Genomic DNA, 13764 nt, shown 5'->3' with positions numbered 1-13764 from the left:
ATGTCCAAACCAATCTGATGGACATGCCCTTTGATGGCACCAATCTCTTCGGAGACAAGAACGACTCGGTGGTCGAGCGCTTCAAGGATTATTGTGTTTTGGCCAGGTCCTAGTGACCCCTCGTCCCCCTAAGTCTGTTTTTCACCCCTTTCGTGGCTATGGAAGGGCGTCCAACCTTGTCCATTTTTGACAAGCCACTGTGCAGCTCATGCTGCCCAGCCTCTGCATGGCCGGGGACGTGTGCTCCTCTGACCTTGCGAATCAGGGAGCCAGCTATCTAGCCAGTCTGCTGCCTCCCCTTTGCAGCTGCTTCCAAACCTTCTTTAGTCTAACAGTTCCTGAGCAGGGACCAGTCGAAGGCAGGATCCGCCATCACCTCAGACAGGTGGGTTCTGCAGATAGTCAGAAGGGGCTACTCTTTCCCCTTCAAGACTACCCCTCCATCCATCCCATCATCCTACGATAGGATGACGGAGGATCACATGGCTCTTCGCCAAGAGGAAGTTTTGGGTCTCTTGGCCTAGGGAGCCATGGAGAGGGTCCCTGTGGCTGAAGTAGGTTGTGGTATTTCTAAAGAAGAGGTGGTTCCTGCTACTTTCTGGTATCCAAAAAGGACAAGGGCCTCAGCCCTATCCTAGACCTTTGGGCTCTAAGTCTTTTTCTCAAGAAAGAGAGGACGAAAATGGTCAGTCTGGTTCAGGTTTTATCTGACCTGGAGACTGGATGCAGGTTGGACCTGTAGGACTCTTATTTCCATATCCTCTTTCTGCCTGCCCATAGACTTTACCTTCGGTTCATGTTGGGCTGCACGCACTTTCAGTTTACCTTGCTTCCCTTTGGCCTTACCAGCGTCCCTCAGGTGTTCACCAAGGTGATGGCAGTGGTTGCAGCTTATCTCCTGAGATCAGGGATATCAGTCTTCCCCCAGTTTGAAAACTGGCTGTTGAAGGTGGGCTCGCCCCAGTTTGTCATCTCCCACCTCCAGACTACGGCGAACCTCCTACATTCACTGGGGTACATTATAAACATGCCAAAGTCACACTTGACTTCCTCTGAGATGCTCCCTTTCATCAGAGCTGTTCCTGGCACAGTGCACTTTCGGGCTTATCCTCCCGAGCAGAGAGTCCAGGATATTCAGGCATTGATACAGATGTTTAAGCATCTATCCTGGATTTTGGTGAGAATGGCCCTGAGGCTGCTGGGCCTCATGGCCTTCTTCATCCTGCTGTTTACACATGCCAGGTGGCATTTACTGGCTCTCCAGTGGGACCTGAAGTTTTAGTGGGTGCAGCATCAGGGAATCTCTCCGACAAGGTCTAAATCTTTTAAGGGAACTGCGCAAGATCTGCAGTGGTGGTTAACAAATCACGATTGGGTCAGAGGCAGATCCCTCTTCTTTCTCCAACCAGATTTGACAATAGTGACAGATGCTTCTCTCCTAGGATGGGGCAGCCAACTGGGAGAGGTGGAGATCAGAGGCATCTGATCTCCAGCGGAGTAGGGACTCCACACCAACTTACTGGATCTGACTTGTGATCCGGTTAGCATTGAAGGCATTCCTTCCCTCTGTCAAGGAGAAGATGATGCAGGTGCTCATGTAAAAACACTACTGCCTTGTGGTACTACAATAAGCAGGGTGGGGTCATGTACCGTTTGTCAGGGGGCTCTGCGCCCCTGGACATGGCTGTCACAGCAGGGCATTTCCCTGGTGGTTCAACATCTGGCGGGTTCTCTGAATGCCAGAGCAGACAAACTGAGCTAGAAATGTCTTCCTGATCACAAATGGCGTCTAAATCCAGAGGTGGCCTGTTAGAAATAGGGTCTCTAGTTGGCAGTCGGTTTGCACCCTGTCCAAGAAGGGACCCTCACTCTAGTCAGGATAAGGGAGATACCCGCTCAGACAACCCCTGCTCTCACCCCCTTGGTAGCTTGGCACAAGCAGTCAGGCTTATCTCAGAAGCACTGTGTAAAGCATTTGCATATAATACACAGTAACTCAGTGAAAACACTACAAAAGGACACCACACCAGTTTTAGAAAAATAGCCAATATTTATTATTTATCTATTTAAAACAAGACCAAATATGATAAAACCCCAACATACAGAAACAAAAATATGAATTCTACATGATTTACTCAAAAATACAGTTCCTTGAAGTCAATAGCGCCACCTGGGGCTATCACGGCATTGTGAGCAACAAAACCAACAGTTTAGGCAGGCCGTGGCGTCCCGGGCCAGCTACGGTGTCGGGAAGACCCGCAAACAGTACCTTGGACTTGCAGGGCATCATGATCCTCGCAGTGAGCTCCGGAGGGCGGCATCGCTGTGCCGGTTCCAGAGTCGTTGCAGGGGTCGTCGGGCCCTGGAAGTTCACACACGTTGCGGGTCGAACTCCGGGCTGATGAAGTCAGGTGCGCCGGCGTGGATGGTGTCGGGGCTGCAGTGCGAAGCGGAACGATGCGACGTGCGGTGCGGGCAGCGGCTCGGTGACGGCATCCATCGGCATCGGTGGGACCAGAGTTACGGTGTGATGCGGGGCGGTGGGATGTGCGTTGTCCACAGGTTACGGTGCAGGCAGCATCATCGTCATTGCTGAGGCGCTGTCGTCGGTAGGCCCAAGCCAGCGGGACGGGACGGTGCTTCGTGACCCTCACGAGCAGTGTCCACAGGCCACAGTGCAGACAGGAGGCCTGGTGACGACACAGGAGTCGATGGTGCTGGCGTCAGTGGACCTGGGTTGCGGTGCGGGATGGGACGGTGCTTCGTGTACCTCACGAGCCGTGTCCACAGGCCACGGTGCATGCAGCGGCGCCGGTGTCAGCAGGAGCGGTGGCGTCGGGGATGCCCAGGCTGCAGTGTGAGCAGGTGATGCCGGAGTGCGGGGCCCACAGGTCGCGGTGCGAGCAGCGGCTCGGTGAAGTCATCCGATGATGGCGTCTTGGAGACCAGGGTCACAGTGCGAAGCGGGTCAATGTGACTCCTTGTGGCATCGGCAGGTCATGGTCCAGTCCAGCGCTGTGGTTTCTCCTTTTGAACAGCACAAAGCACACAGTTCCCAGTGCAGCAGGTTGAAGAAACTGAAGTCTTTGGTGACCCTGAGACTTCCAACAGGAGGCAAGCTATACTCCAAGCCCTTGGAGGATTTTCTCAAGCAGGACACACAGCAAAGTTCACCCTTTCACTCCAGTGTGTCCCAGACCTCTGCCATCTTGGAAACAGAGGTGTTTGTGGCACACTGGACTGCTCTGAGTGGCCAGTGCCAGCAGGTGACATCAGAGGCTCCTTCTTATAGGCTCTTACCTCTCTTGGTAGCCAATCCTCCTTCCTATGTAGCCAAACCTCCTTTTCTGGCTATTTAGGGTCCCTGCTTTGGGGATCTCACCAGATAACGAATGCAAGAGCTCATCAGAGTTTCTCTGCATCTCCCTCTTCACCTTCTGCCAAAGGATCGACCGCTGACTGCTCAGGACGCCTGCAAAACCACAACAAAGTAGCAAGACGACTACTAGCAACCTTGTATCGCTTCATCCTGCCGGCTTTCTCGACTGTTTCCAGGTGGTGCATGCTCTGGGGGTAGCCTGCCTCCTCTCTGCACCAGGAGCTCTGAAGAAATCTCCCGTGGGTCGACGGAATCTTCCCCCTGCAACCGCAGGCACCAAAAGACTGCATCACTGGTCCTCTGGGTCCCCTCTCAGCACGACGAGCGTGGTCCCTGGAACTCAGCAACTCTGTCCAAGTGACTCCCACAGTCCAGTGACTCTTCAGTCCAAGTTTGGTGGAGGTAAGTCTTTGCCTCCCCACGCTAGACTGCATTGCTGGGTACCGCATGATTTGCAGCTGCTCTGGCTCCTGTGCACTCTTCCAGGATTTCCTTCATGCACAGCCAAGCCTGGGTCCTCGACACTCTAACCTGCAGTGAACAACCTTCTGAGTTGTCCACCGGCGTTGTAGGACTCCCTTTTGTGACTTCGTGTGGACTCCGGTTCACTCTTCTTCCAAGTGCCTGTTCAGGTATACTTCTGTGGGTGTTGCCTGCTTATGTGAGGGCTCCCTGACTTGCTGGGCGCCCCCTCTGTCTCCTCCTCCAAGTGGCGACATCCTGGTCCCTCCTGGGCCAAAGCAGCACCCAAACACCTCTACCGCGACCCTTGCAGCTAGCAAGGCTTGTTTGCAGTCTTTCTGCTTGGGAACACCTCTGCAAGCTTCATCGCGACATGGAACATCCATCCTCCAAAGGAGAAGTTTCTAGCTCTCTTCTTTCTTGCAGAACTCCAGGCTTCTTCCAACAGGTGGCAGCTTCCTTGCACCCTCAGCTGGCATTTCCTGGGCTCCTGCCCACTCTCGACACTGTCGCGACTATTGGACTTGGTCCCCTTGTCTTACAGGTACTCAGGTCCGGAAATCCACTGTTGTTGCATTGCTGGTGATTGTTCTTCCTGCAGAATCCCCCTATCACGACTTCTGTGCTCTCTGGGGATAGTAGGTGCACTTTACACCTACCTTTCAGGGTCTTGGGGTGGGCTATTTTTCTAACCCTCACTGTTTTCTTACAGTCCCAGCAACCCTCCACAAGCTCACATAGGTTTGGGGTCTATTCGTGGTTCGCATTCCACTTTTGGAGTATATGGTTTGTGTTGCCCCTATACCTATGTGCTCCTATTGCAATCTATTGTAACTTTACACTGCTTGCATTACTTTTTGTGCTATTACCTGCATAATTTTGGTTTGTGTACATATATTTTGTGTATATATCTTATCTTCATACTGAGGGTACTCACTGAGATACTTTTGGCATATTGTCATAAAAATAAAGTACCTTTATTTTTTAGTACTTCTGTGTATTGTGTTTTCTTATGACATTGTGCATATGACACCAGTGGTATAGTAGGAGCTTTACATGTCTCCTAGTCCAGCCTAAGCTGCTTTGCCATAGCTACCTTCTATCAGCCTAAGCTGCTAGAAACACCTCTTCTACACTAATAAGGGATAACTGGACCTGGCACAAGGTGTACGTACCTCTGGTACCCACTACAAGCCAGGCCAGCCTCCTACACCAGGTCCCTCCATTGTTTTCAATCTAAAACCCGACGCCTGTTTGCACACTGCACCCGGCTGCACCTGTATCGCTGAGGGTGTACTCTCTGTGCCTGCTTGTGTCCCCCCGGTGCTCTACAAACCCCCCCTGGTCTGCCCCTCGAGGACGCAAGTACTTACCTGTTGGCAGACCGGAACCGGACCACCCCTGTTCCCCATAGGCGCCTATGTGTTTTGGGCACCTCTTTGACCTCTGCACCTGACTGGCCCTGAGCTGCTGGTGTGGTAACTTTGGGGTTGCCTTGAACCCCCAACGGTGGGCTGCCTATGCCCCAAACTTGAGTCTTGTAAGTGTTTGACTTACCTTCAAAACTAACCTTTACTTACCTCCCCCAGGAACTGTTGATTTTTGCACTGTGCCCACTTTGAAAATAGCTTATTGCCATTTTTACAAAGACTGTATGTGATATTGCTTTTATTCAACGTTCCTGACGTATCTAAGTGAAGTACCTTACATTTAAAGTATTAACTGTAAATCTTGAACCTGTGGTTTTTAAAATAAACTAAGAAAATATATTTTTCAATATAAAAACCTATTGGCCTGGAGTAAGTCTTTGAGTGTGTGTTCCTCATTTATTGCCTGTGTGTGTACAACAAATGCTTAACAGTACCCTCGATAAGCCTACTGCTCGACCACACTACCACAAAATAGAGCATTAGAATTATCTCTTTTTGCCACTATCTTACCTCTAAGGGGAACCCTTGGACTCTGTGCACACTATTTCTTACTTTGAATTAGTATATACAGAGCCAACTTCCTACAACGGGTGGTGGACTGAAGTGGTCCAAATGTTTCTGACATCCTACTGTCCAACTTTGGTGGAAGTAAGAGCCACCATACGCAAGACAGTAACCACACGCACCGTGTGTTTTTGAGTTGCCCAGGCATGTTGGCATCCTTTCACAAAGTTCTTCGTGCACAGTGCAGCTCCGGCCCCCAGAACTCTATCCTGCGATGCACATCTTCCTGAGTCGTTCTCCGGCAGCATGGGATCCTTTGTTGTAGTGCCGCATGGGCCTGCTTGTGCACCTCCTTTGGCCCGTGCTGTGGGACACCTTTGCATGGTGCCTGGTCTTCTGAAGGCTCTTTGAATTGCTGAGAGCCCCTTCTGACTCCCCCTCCTGCGTAGAGTCCACCAGGTCCCTCCTGGTCCCAGGCAGTGCCATTTTCTACTAACTGCGAGCTTTCCGTGTGCCAAGCTTTGTTGGTGGCATCCAGCGATGCAAACCAGACTGCAATCATCCATCTGGTGTGGGACATCTTCTGCTCCAGCCAGAAACCCGCATCTGTCTTCTTGGGTGCAGTACTGACTGTTGTTCTTCACTGGTGGTTCTTCTTTTGGAACTTCATCCGGGTTAGCAGGGGCTCCTGTTCTCCCTGGACTCTTTTGTGCTTCTTGGACTTGTTCCCCTTCTTCCACAGGTCTTCAGGTCCCAGAATCCACTGTTGGTGTCTTGCAGTCTGTTTTGGTTCTTGCATAATCTTCTTTCTCGTGTTCTTGTGTGTTCTGGGAAAGTCACTGTGATTTACTCCTGCTTTCCTGCACTCTGGGGTGTGTTCTGTTACGTACCTTTCGTGTTTTCTAATACTCCCAGCGCCCCTCCACACACTACACTTGCCTAGGTGGGAAGCTGACATTTGCGTTCCACTTTCTTAGTATTTGGGTGGTGTTCCCCATAGGCCCATTTCTAACTATTGAGATATTCTCTAATTACACTGTTTTCTAACTGTTTTTATCCACATTTCTGCATACTAGTGTATATAATTTGTGTAATACTTACCTCCTAAGGGAGTAACTGTGGTATTTTTTGCATTTGTGCCACCGAAATAAAGTACCTTTATTTTTGCAACACTGAGTATTTTCTTTCATGTGTGTGAGTACTGTGTGACTACAGTGGTATTGCATGAGCTTTGCATGTCTCCTAGATAAGCCTTGGCTGCTCAGCTGCAGCTACCTCTAGAGAGCCTGACTTCTAGACACTGCCTAGATTTCACTAATAAGGATAACTGGACCTGGTATAAGGTGTTAGTCCCTTAGGTACCCATTTCAAACCAGGCCAGCTTCCTAAAATATCCATTTCCCATTGACACAGAATCTTCTGATTTCAGATGTGCACTGCATTTCACCACGGCAATCTTCTCAGGCATCTCGATAGCTTGCAGCAACTCTTGAATTCTTTCTGTTTCTCACTGGTGATCCAGAAGAGGTCATGAAACCTCTCTGTGACCGAAACTGGCCAAAATCATGGACTATTCCAAATCTATACGGGGTATCTGTATAGATGGTAACTTTTAGCTGAGCAGAAACATGGCACGCTCTAGTAAGAGCTACCAGTTCCTCTACTTGTGCAGAATATACTCCTCAAAGCCAGGATGCTTCCAGTATGACAGGAATTGTGCACACAGCATAGCCTGCTCTCAATACTCCTGTATTGTCCCTAAGACAGGAAGCATCAACAAAGATAACTTGGTCATTTTCTTCCAATCGGATGCCTCTAATATCAGGTCTCGTTTTTTGTGAACAGATCAGTTACTTCAAGACAATCATGCTCAATGTCTTCCAACCTTTAAATTTCAACATTTTAATTTGGGAGTAAGGTTGCCGGGTTAAGACTGTCAACGTTTTCAGTGACACATTAGGTGATCCTAAGATACTCGTCTCATAGCGAGTCAATCTGGCACCTGTCAAGTACTGGGTTTTGGTCCTTGTAAGTAAAACTTCAGTGGAGTGAGGGACCATTATCGTCACAGGCTGTCCCATCACAATGCCTTCACACTGTGGGGCTCTGTCCAACCGCTGCAACTGCACGCAGACAGCCTGGCAAAGCAGCTGCAACTGGGTCCAAAGTAACTGAAAAATATGCTACTGGGCCGTTACACCTCCATGGACCTGCGGTAAGACAGACAAAGAACATGCGTCACGCTCACAACAAAACAACGTGAAGGACTTGGTGTAGTCAGGCATACCTAAAGCCGGAGCTTTACACAAACTTTCTCTCAATTCAGAAAACGCTTTCATGCAAGCCTGATCTAATAATAGGGGATCCTTGTGGGCCAGCCTCTGCAAATGCTCGGAAATAACTAAAAAATTGGGAATCCATTGGTGACAGTAGCCCACCATCCCTAAAAGTATCCTGACGCCTCTCTGGGTGGCTGGGGGGATTCATCTGAAATATGGCTGTGGCCCTTTCTCTGGATATTTTCCTTGTCCCCTTCTCAATCTGGTGACCCAAGTATTTCACCTCTCTCTGACAGTACTGCAGTTTGAGTGGAGACACTCTATGACCATTCTTTCCCAAATAGTTCAGTAAAGCAGTTGTGTCATACTTGCACGCTTCCTTCGTTTTGGATGCAGTCAGCTAGTCATCAATGTACTGTACCAATATGGATTGGAAATGCAATTCCAACAACTCCAAAGGCCAGATGTATCATCTAACCCTTTTGCTATTCTGTAATAACTATATTTAAGAAATCGCTATTTCTGAGTCACAAAATGGTATGTATCATATTTGCGATTTGGTAATAGTGATTTCTTAAAAATCGCAAATGCTATCACCGAATCGCAAATTGCAATACAGACCCCATTCGCACCTATGGGCCTGTAGGCCCATATTTGCAATTTTTTGCATTTCCCGAATTCCTAACTGGAATTCCCAATTTAGGACATGCAAAACCCCAGGGTGCTGGGGGCCTAAGGCCCCCTCTGCTGCACCCCAAATAAATATTTCAGGACATGTAAGGCGCAGACATGCCAAAGGGGAATGTGTGTGTTACATGTCAATTTTAAAAATGCATTTTTAAAATTTGCACATGGTTACCACCAAGTTGAACTTGTTGGTAATTGTGATTCCTTGATGCCCAATTCGCATTAAGGAGAAGCTTGATACATGTGCTTAAGAAATCGCAAATAAGGAACCCTTATTTGCGATTTCTTATTTAGAGAATCGCAATTTGCGATTCTCTAAACAGGCACGCAATTTTAAGGAATTGCTATTTTAGCGATTCCTTAAATTTCCATAGCGAATGCCTTTCATACATGCTGAAAGGCATTTTTGCATTCGCGAACGGCCATTCCCACTGTTTGCGAATGGAAACACGCTTGATACCTGTGGCCCCAAGTTCTTTTTCAGGATCTTATTGAATATGGAAGGTGATTCTGAAAACCCTTGAGGAATTCTACACCAACAATAGACTTGGTCCAAAAATTTTAAACAAAAGGGAAATTGACTATCCTCATGAAGAGGCACAGAAAAGAAGACTTGTGACAAGGCTATGACGGTGAACCATTCAGCATCACATGGAATCTGAAACAGAATCACACCTGGATTTGGCACCACAGGACATTTGATCCCAATGTCATTTACTTTTCTCAAGTCCTGGACAATTTGATCTTTCCCACAGGGCTTTTTCAATCCCATTATCGGTGAATTACATGGGCTGCTCAACACTTCTTTCAAGACCCCTTGGTTTACATATATCCTGTGGCATGTGATACTGGGGAATCTGAGGGAAAATTGCTTTCGGCTTTATAGGAACTTCAACTGGCTCAACTCCCTTTTTTCCCTGTCAAATCCCACACTCTCTCTTAAACCATTCCCTGTAAATCAGGAGGAAGCTCCTTTACTGTGAATACTGGAAAGAAATTGATCAGGGGCTACTCCTCATTTATAGTCTCTGACTCTGGCTCTGGAGTCGGGTCATCCTCATCATCACTGTTCGCCTGTATCTCGATTCCGTCATTTGAACAAGTAATCGAGCACCTGGTTTTACACAGCAAGTCTCTTCCCAGAAGGGATACCAGACTTGAAGCACAGACCACGAACTTGTGCAATCCTTAAAAGTTGCACATTTTAAGCTGGACTGGTTCTGTGATAGGGTTGCTCAAATACTGATTCACTACTCCTACAATCTGGACTGTCTTTCCTTAAAGGGGCAAGTTTGGAACTTCTGCCATTCTTACAGTAGAGCGTGTCGCTCCTGTGTCAACCAAAAATGAAACTTTGTGACCCATTACCTTTCCTTTTACATATGGGCCTTTCTGATCTACTTAAGCTGCAAGCACGCACTCCTCTTCATCTTATCTCTCGCTCACGCAATCATTGTTTATTCCATTCTCACTGTGTAACGGGAATTGGTGTACAGTGTTATTACTTTGGTTAAACTTCTGTCCTGTTGAGGAAGCATCACCTGCTGCTGTTCCATTGGGGCTTTAGGTTTTGAATTTGCTGTCTAGGTACCATTTGAACCTGCTGTTGCATTGGCTGTAACTGTCATTTGTACATGTGGCATTTGCACCTGCTGCATGGTTTGGAAATTTTGCATTTGATGTGCATTATTATGACAATTTGGATTATGACCTCTCATTCTCAGTCCTCTCATGTTTTGGAACAAATTGATGTCACCTGTTTGCTGAACAACACCTTCCTGTACCATCATTGGACACTCCTGCTTTCAATGTCCGACCGTTCCACAAGCGTGACAAGAGAACAATCTCTTCATTCCCTGCACATCATTTTGAACCACTACTGTACCCAAATCAGGACTACAGTTTACATTACCTCTGCGACCTCTACCTCTCATCTGATTTTGAAATACCACATTTCCCTGCTGCTGCTGCTGCTGCGGTTGCTGTTGGGGAAAATTTCCCTGCATCCCTATTTGTACCGCTTTAATCTGCATCACCATCGCCTTTTCTTTCAGCTTTCTCTGCTTCAATTCAATATCATCACTACAATACTTTGCATTCTGCAACACCGTCATCAATCGGCGTTACTTTCCATCTCGCTAATTTCAGGTCTCAATCCTTCCACAAATCTTAACACAAAAGGAATCATGTCTTTCGGCTCAATTGTCTCTGTACCACTGTAATGCTTAAACGCCTGCAGCAATCTCTCATAATACGCATGTATCAACTCTTTTGCTTCCTGAGCTGTCCTGCCTATTCTCTGCCAGTCAATGTTTTTGGGCGAAATTCTCGTTTTCAAAAATTATTTGTGATAATATTTAATTACCTCAGGAGATGGCGCACCTGTAGCCTGGTCTCGGTCTGGTTCTTTTATTGGGCAATCTATACTCCTCTTGCACTCCATCCATAAATCAGCTGGGACTACTATCTCTAATAGAGTGTTCAAGTCTTCCCACAGGCATTTGGCAAGTTTCACAAACCTGTTTGTCTGCTGATACCACTCTACTGGTTTCTCTCTCAACCTAGGATAGTCATTTGTAAAGGACAGAATGTCACTTCTGCTCCAAGGGACATGGGCACAGTTCTATCCTGGAATCTCTCTCATTCGTAAACTTTTCACCAGATCCTTAACCTGCTGCACATTTGTGGTAAGCTCCGCAGAATCCCTTTTCCTTTTATCTCTCTTCCTTACCCATCTGCCTTCCCACTTGTCTAACACTCCCCATGTCTGGACACTTTGGAGTAACTCCCTGAGGTGTGCCTTCATTCCTGCAGATCTCATGTGCTCAACGTCTTTTGTGTCAAGATCTAACCTGTAACTCCTTTTCAAATGTTTTGTTTTCTCTATTTCTATGCCGTACTTCTCTGCCAAGTCTGCTAGCCTTTGATGCACATTGCTTACTTCCCTGGTTATTTTCGGCAACAGATATCTCAGTTCTGCGTCGTTGTATGATTCTAGTCTTTTCACACCCATGGTTCATTCAATGAACTCACCCGCTTCCATTCCTAGTCTTGTGTAGTTCAAGTACTCCTCTCTCGTAGGATCACACTGCGAGGTATTCAGCTTCTCTAACCATTCAGTCAATTGCTTGGCAGTCAACCCTTGCAACAAAATGTTGCTGGCCTGGGCATGTGGCATTGACTGCACAACTACCTCTGGTGACTGCGGTGTCAGCAATTTCAGGCTGTGACTAGCGTTTGATCCTATGACAGTATTCGTAGGAACTCCGAATGGACTAAGATCTAGAAATGATCTCGATCCGTTAAAGGTTAGTCCCACAGGAGAGACTACTTGAGTATTCTCATTAAGTCCTCCCCTCATTGCATTCTACCTCGGGACTCCCTGTCCACTTGCACTGTTTTTCTCTTGTGCAAACAAAGGTACAATTGGACCAATGGTGACAGATACAGATACAGCATCTGTGCTTGGTCTAACACTCAAGTTCTGTGGATGTATAATTCCGTATTCTGGCTCATCAGTGCAGGCATTTCTGTGTCCCTGTTATCAGAGTGTACTTTGGCATTGCTTGTGACTGCACTTGGGGCAGTAAAAGTGGAGTTGGTTCTGTCTGAACCAATATCGGTTTCAGGAAAACCTGTCCTGGTAGCACTATTAAGTTTGTGGCAGTTTCCACAATGTGTATATCAGGGTAAATTCTCGGGACATTGGCTGTGACACCTGATTTTGTGCTACCGGAGTAACAGGTGCATTAAGACTGCTCTGCATTGGGCTCTGTGTCAGGCTAGGATTATTCTGCACTGAACTCATTGTCCCGATGACCTGTGTGGGAGCTGAAGGATTTACACTAGTGATCGGACCACTCTCTTGTGCTACAGATGGTGGGGGGTGATTTCTCAATAACTGCAAAATAAACTCATCATCCTCTGACTCTTCCTCAAGTGTAAAAGTTCCTCTACTCTCGGAAGGGCTTCTGTGTGTCTTTCTGGTAGCTTTTCTTTCTTCTCTCTCACTGTCCTGTGTTATCACTGGAAACAACTTAATCTCCTGTACATTTTCTGTTCTGCAAAATCTCTGATCACTGTCCCATCTAGCCTCCTCTAGTGTTTTGTCTGCCTTCCTCATCCCCATCTAAAATTTCTGTTGCTGTTGTTGTCTAGCTACTAATTCCCAGAAAGGTAATGCCTTGAACTGTGCTGGTCTCGGAGGGGGTTTCAGATCATACAGCACCCTCCTCAGATTCTCTAAGCTCCTCAAATTAAACGTTCCGTGGGCTGGAAACACTAAACTCCCATCTTTCTCTGTCACTTTGCACCATTGTTTCAGCCAAAGACATGGTGCAGTACCCTTTTCCTCGATTACAGTGTAAGCTGGTGTACCTTCTGGAAGTGCAATATCCCCTATACTCATAATGTACGTATCTCCCCTTAAAGCACTTGTTAAAGCTTTGAAAAAAATCATTTCTGCAAACTTTGTTATTCTAAATCAAATCAGGAAGTGACTTTTAATCCCAGAATTCTCTTCACCCACCTTCTCAACCAATTGCTCTTCACGGTTGTCTGCCAATCTGTGCGCGACCCTTCTCACTAACCAACCTATCCCAGCATGGCTCCAGTGATGTCACACTCACACGTACTGCGGCTGACAAAGTCTTGCGGCTAGTCCTCCCAAACTCAGATTCACACGAAGCTAATGCAAAATGATTGCGAGCACCAAATAAAATCAAAACCAAATTTTTCTGTTTACTACAGCTAAGGTAACACATTTGCTTCAGAATCCTTACTGTACTCCTTCTTTCTCAGTTCCCCCGATTCAAATGCAAAATACAACCTGGAAAATTTCACTCTCAACTGATCAGTGGGTCTGTCCTGGTGCACATAGGACTCACCAGATCTCAGTCGAAAAATTATTTCACTCCCTTTGACTCACACTCTGACTTGTCAATCACACCCGATCGACCTATTAAACCAGGCAAATTACCACAAAAACTAAGTCTCTCATACACTTTTCAATATACTCTGGAGC

At 47.1% G+C, this 13764-nt stretch overlaps 1 protein-coding gene across 4 annotated transcripts in view; it reads left to right on the top strand.

The window, feature by feature from the left end:
• PARP4 (poly(ADP-ribose) polymerase family member 4) overlaps window positions 1-13764 on the top strand; it is a 1744976-nt gene that overhangs the window by 800033 nt on the left and 931179 nt on the right. The window lies entirely within an intron of this gene.

This window comes from Pleurodeles waltl, chromosome 8, assembly GCF_031143425.1.
Source record: "Pleurodeles waltl isolate 20211129_DDA chromosome 8, aPleWal1.hap1.20221129, whole genome shotgun sequence".
NCBI lineage: Eukaryota > Metazoa > Chordata > Amphibia > Caudata > Salamandridae > Pleurodeles > Pleurodeles waltl.
Note: the sequence above shows the minus strand (reverse complement) of the source record. Positions and strands in the feature narration are given on the sequence as shown.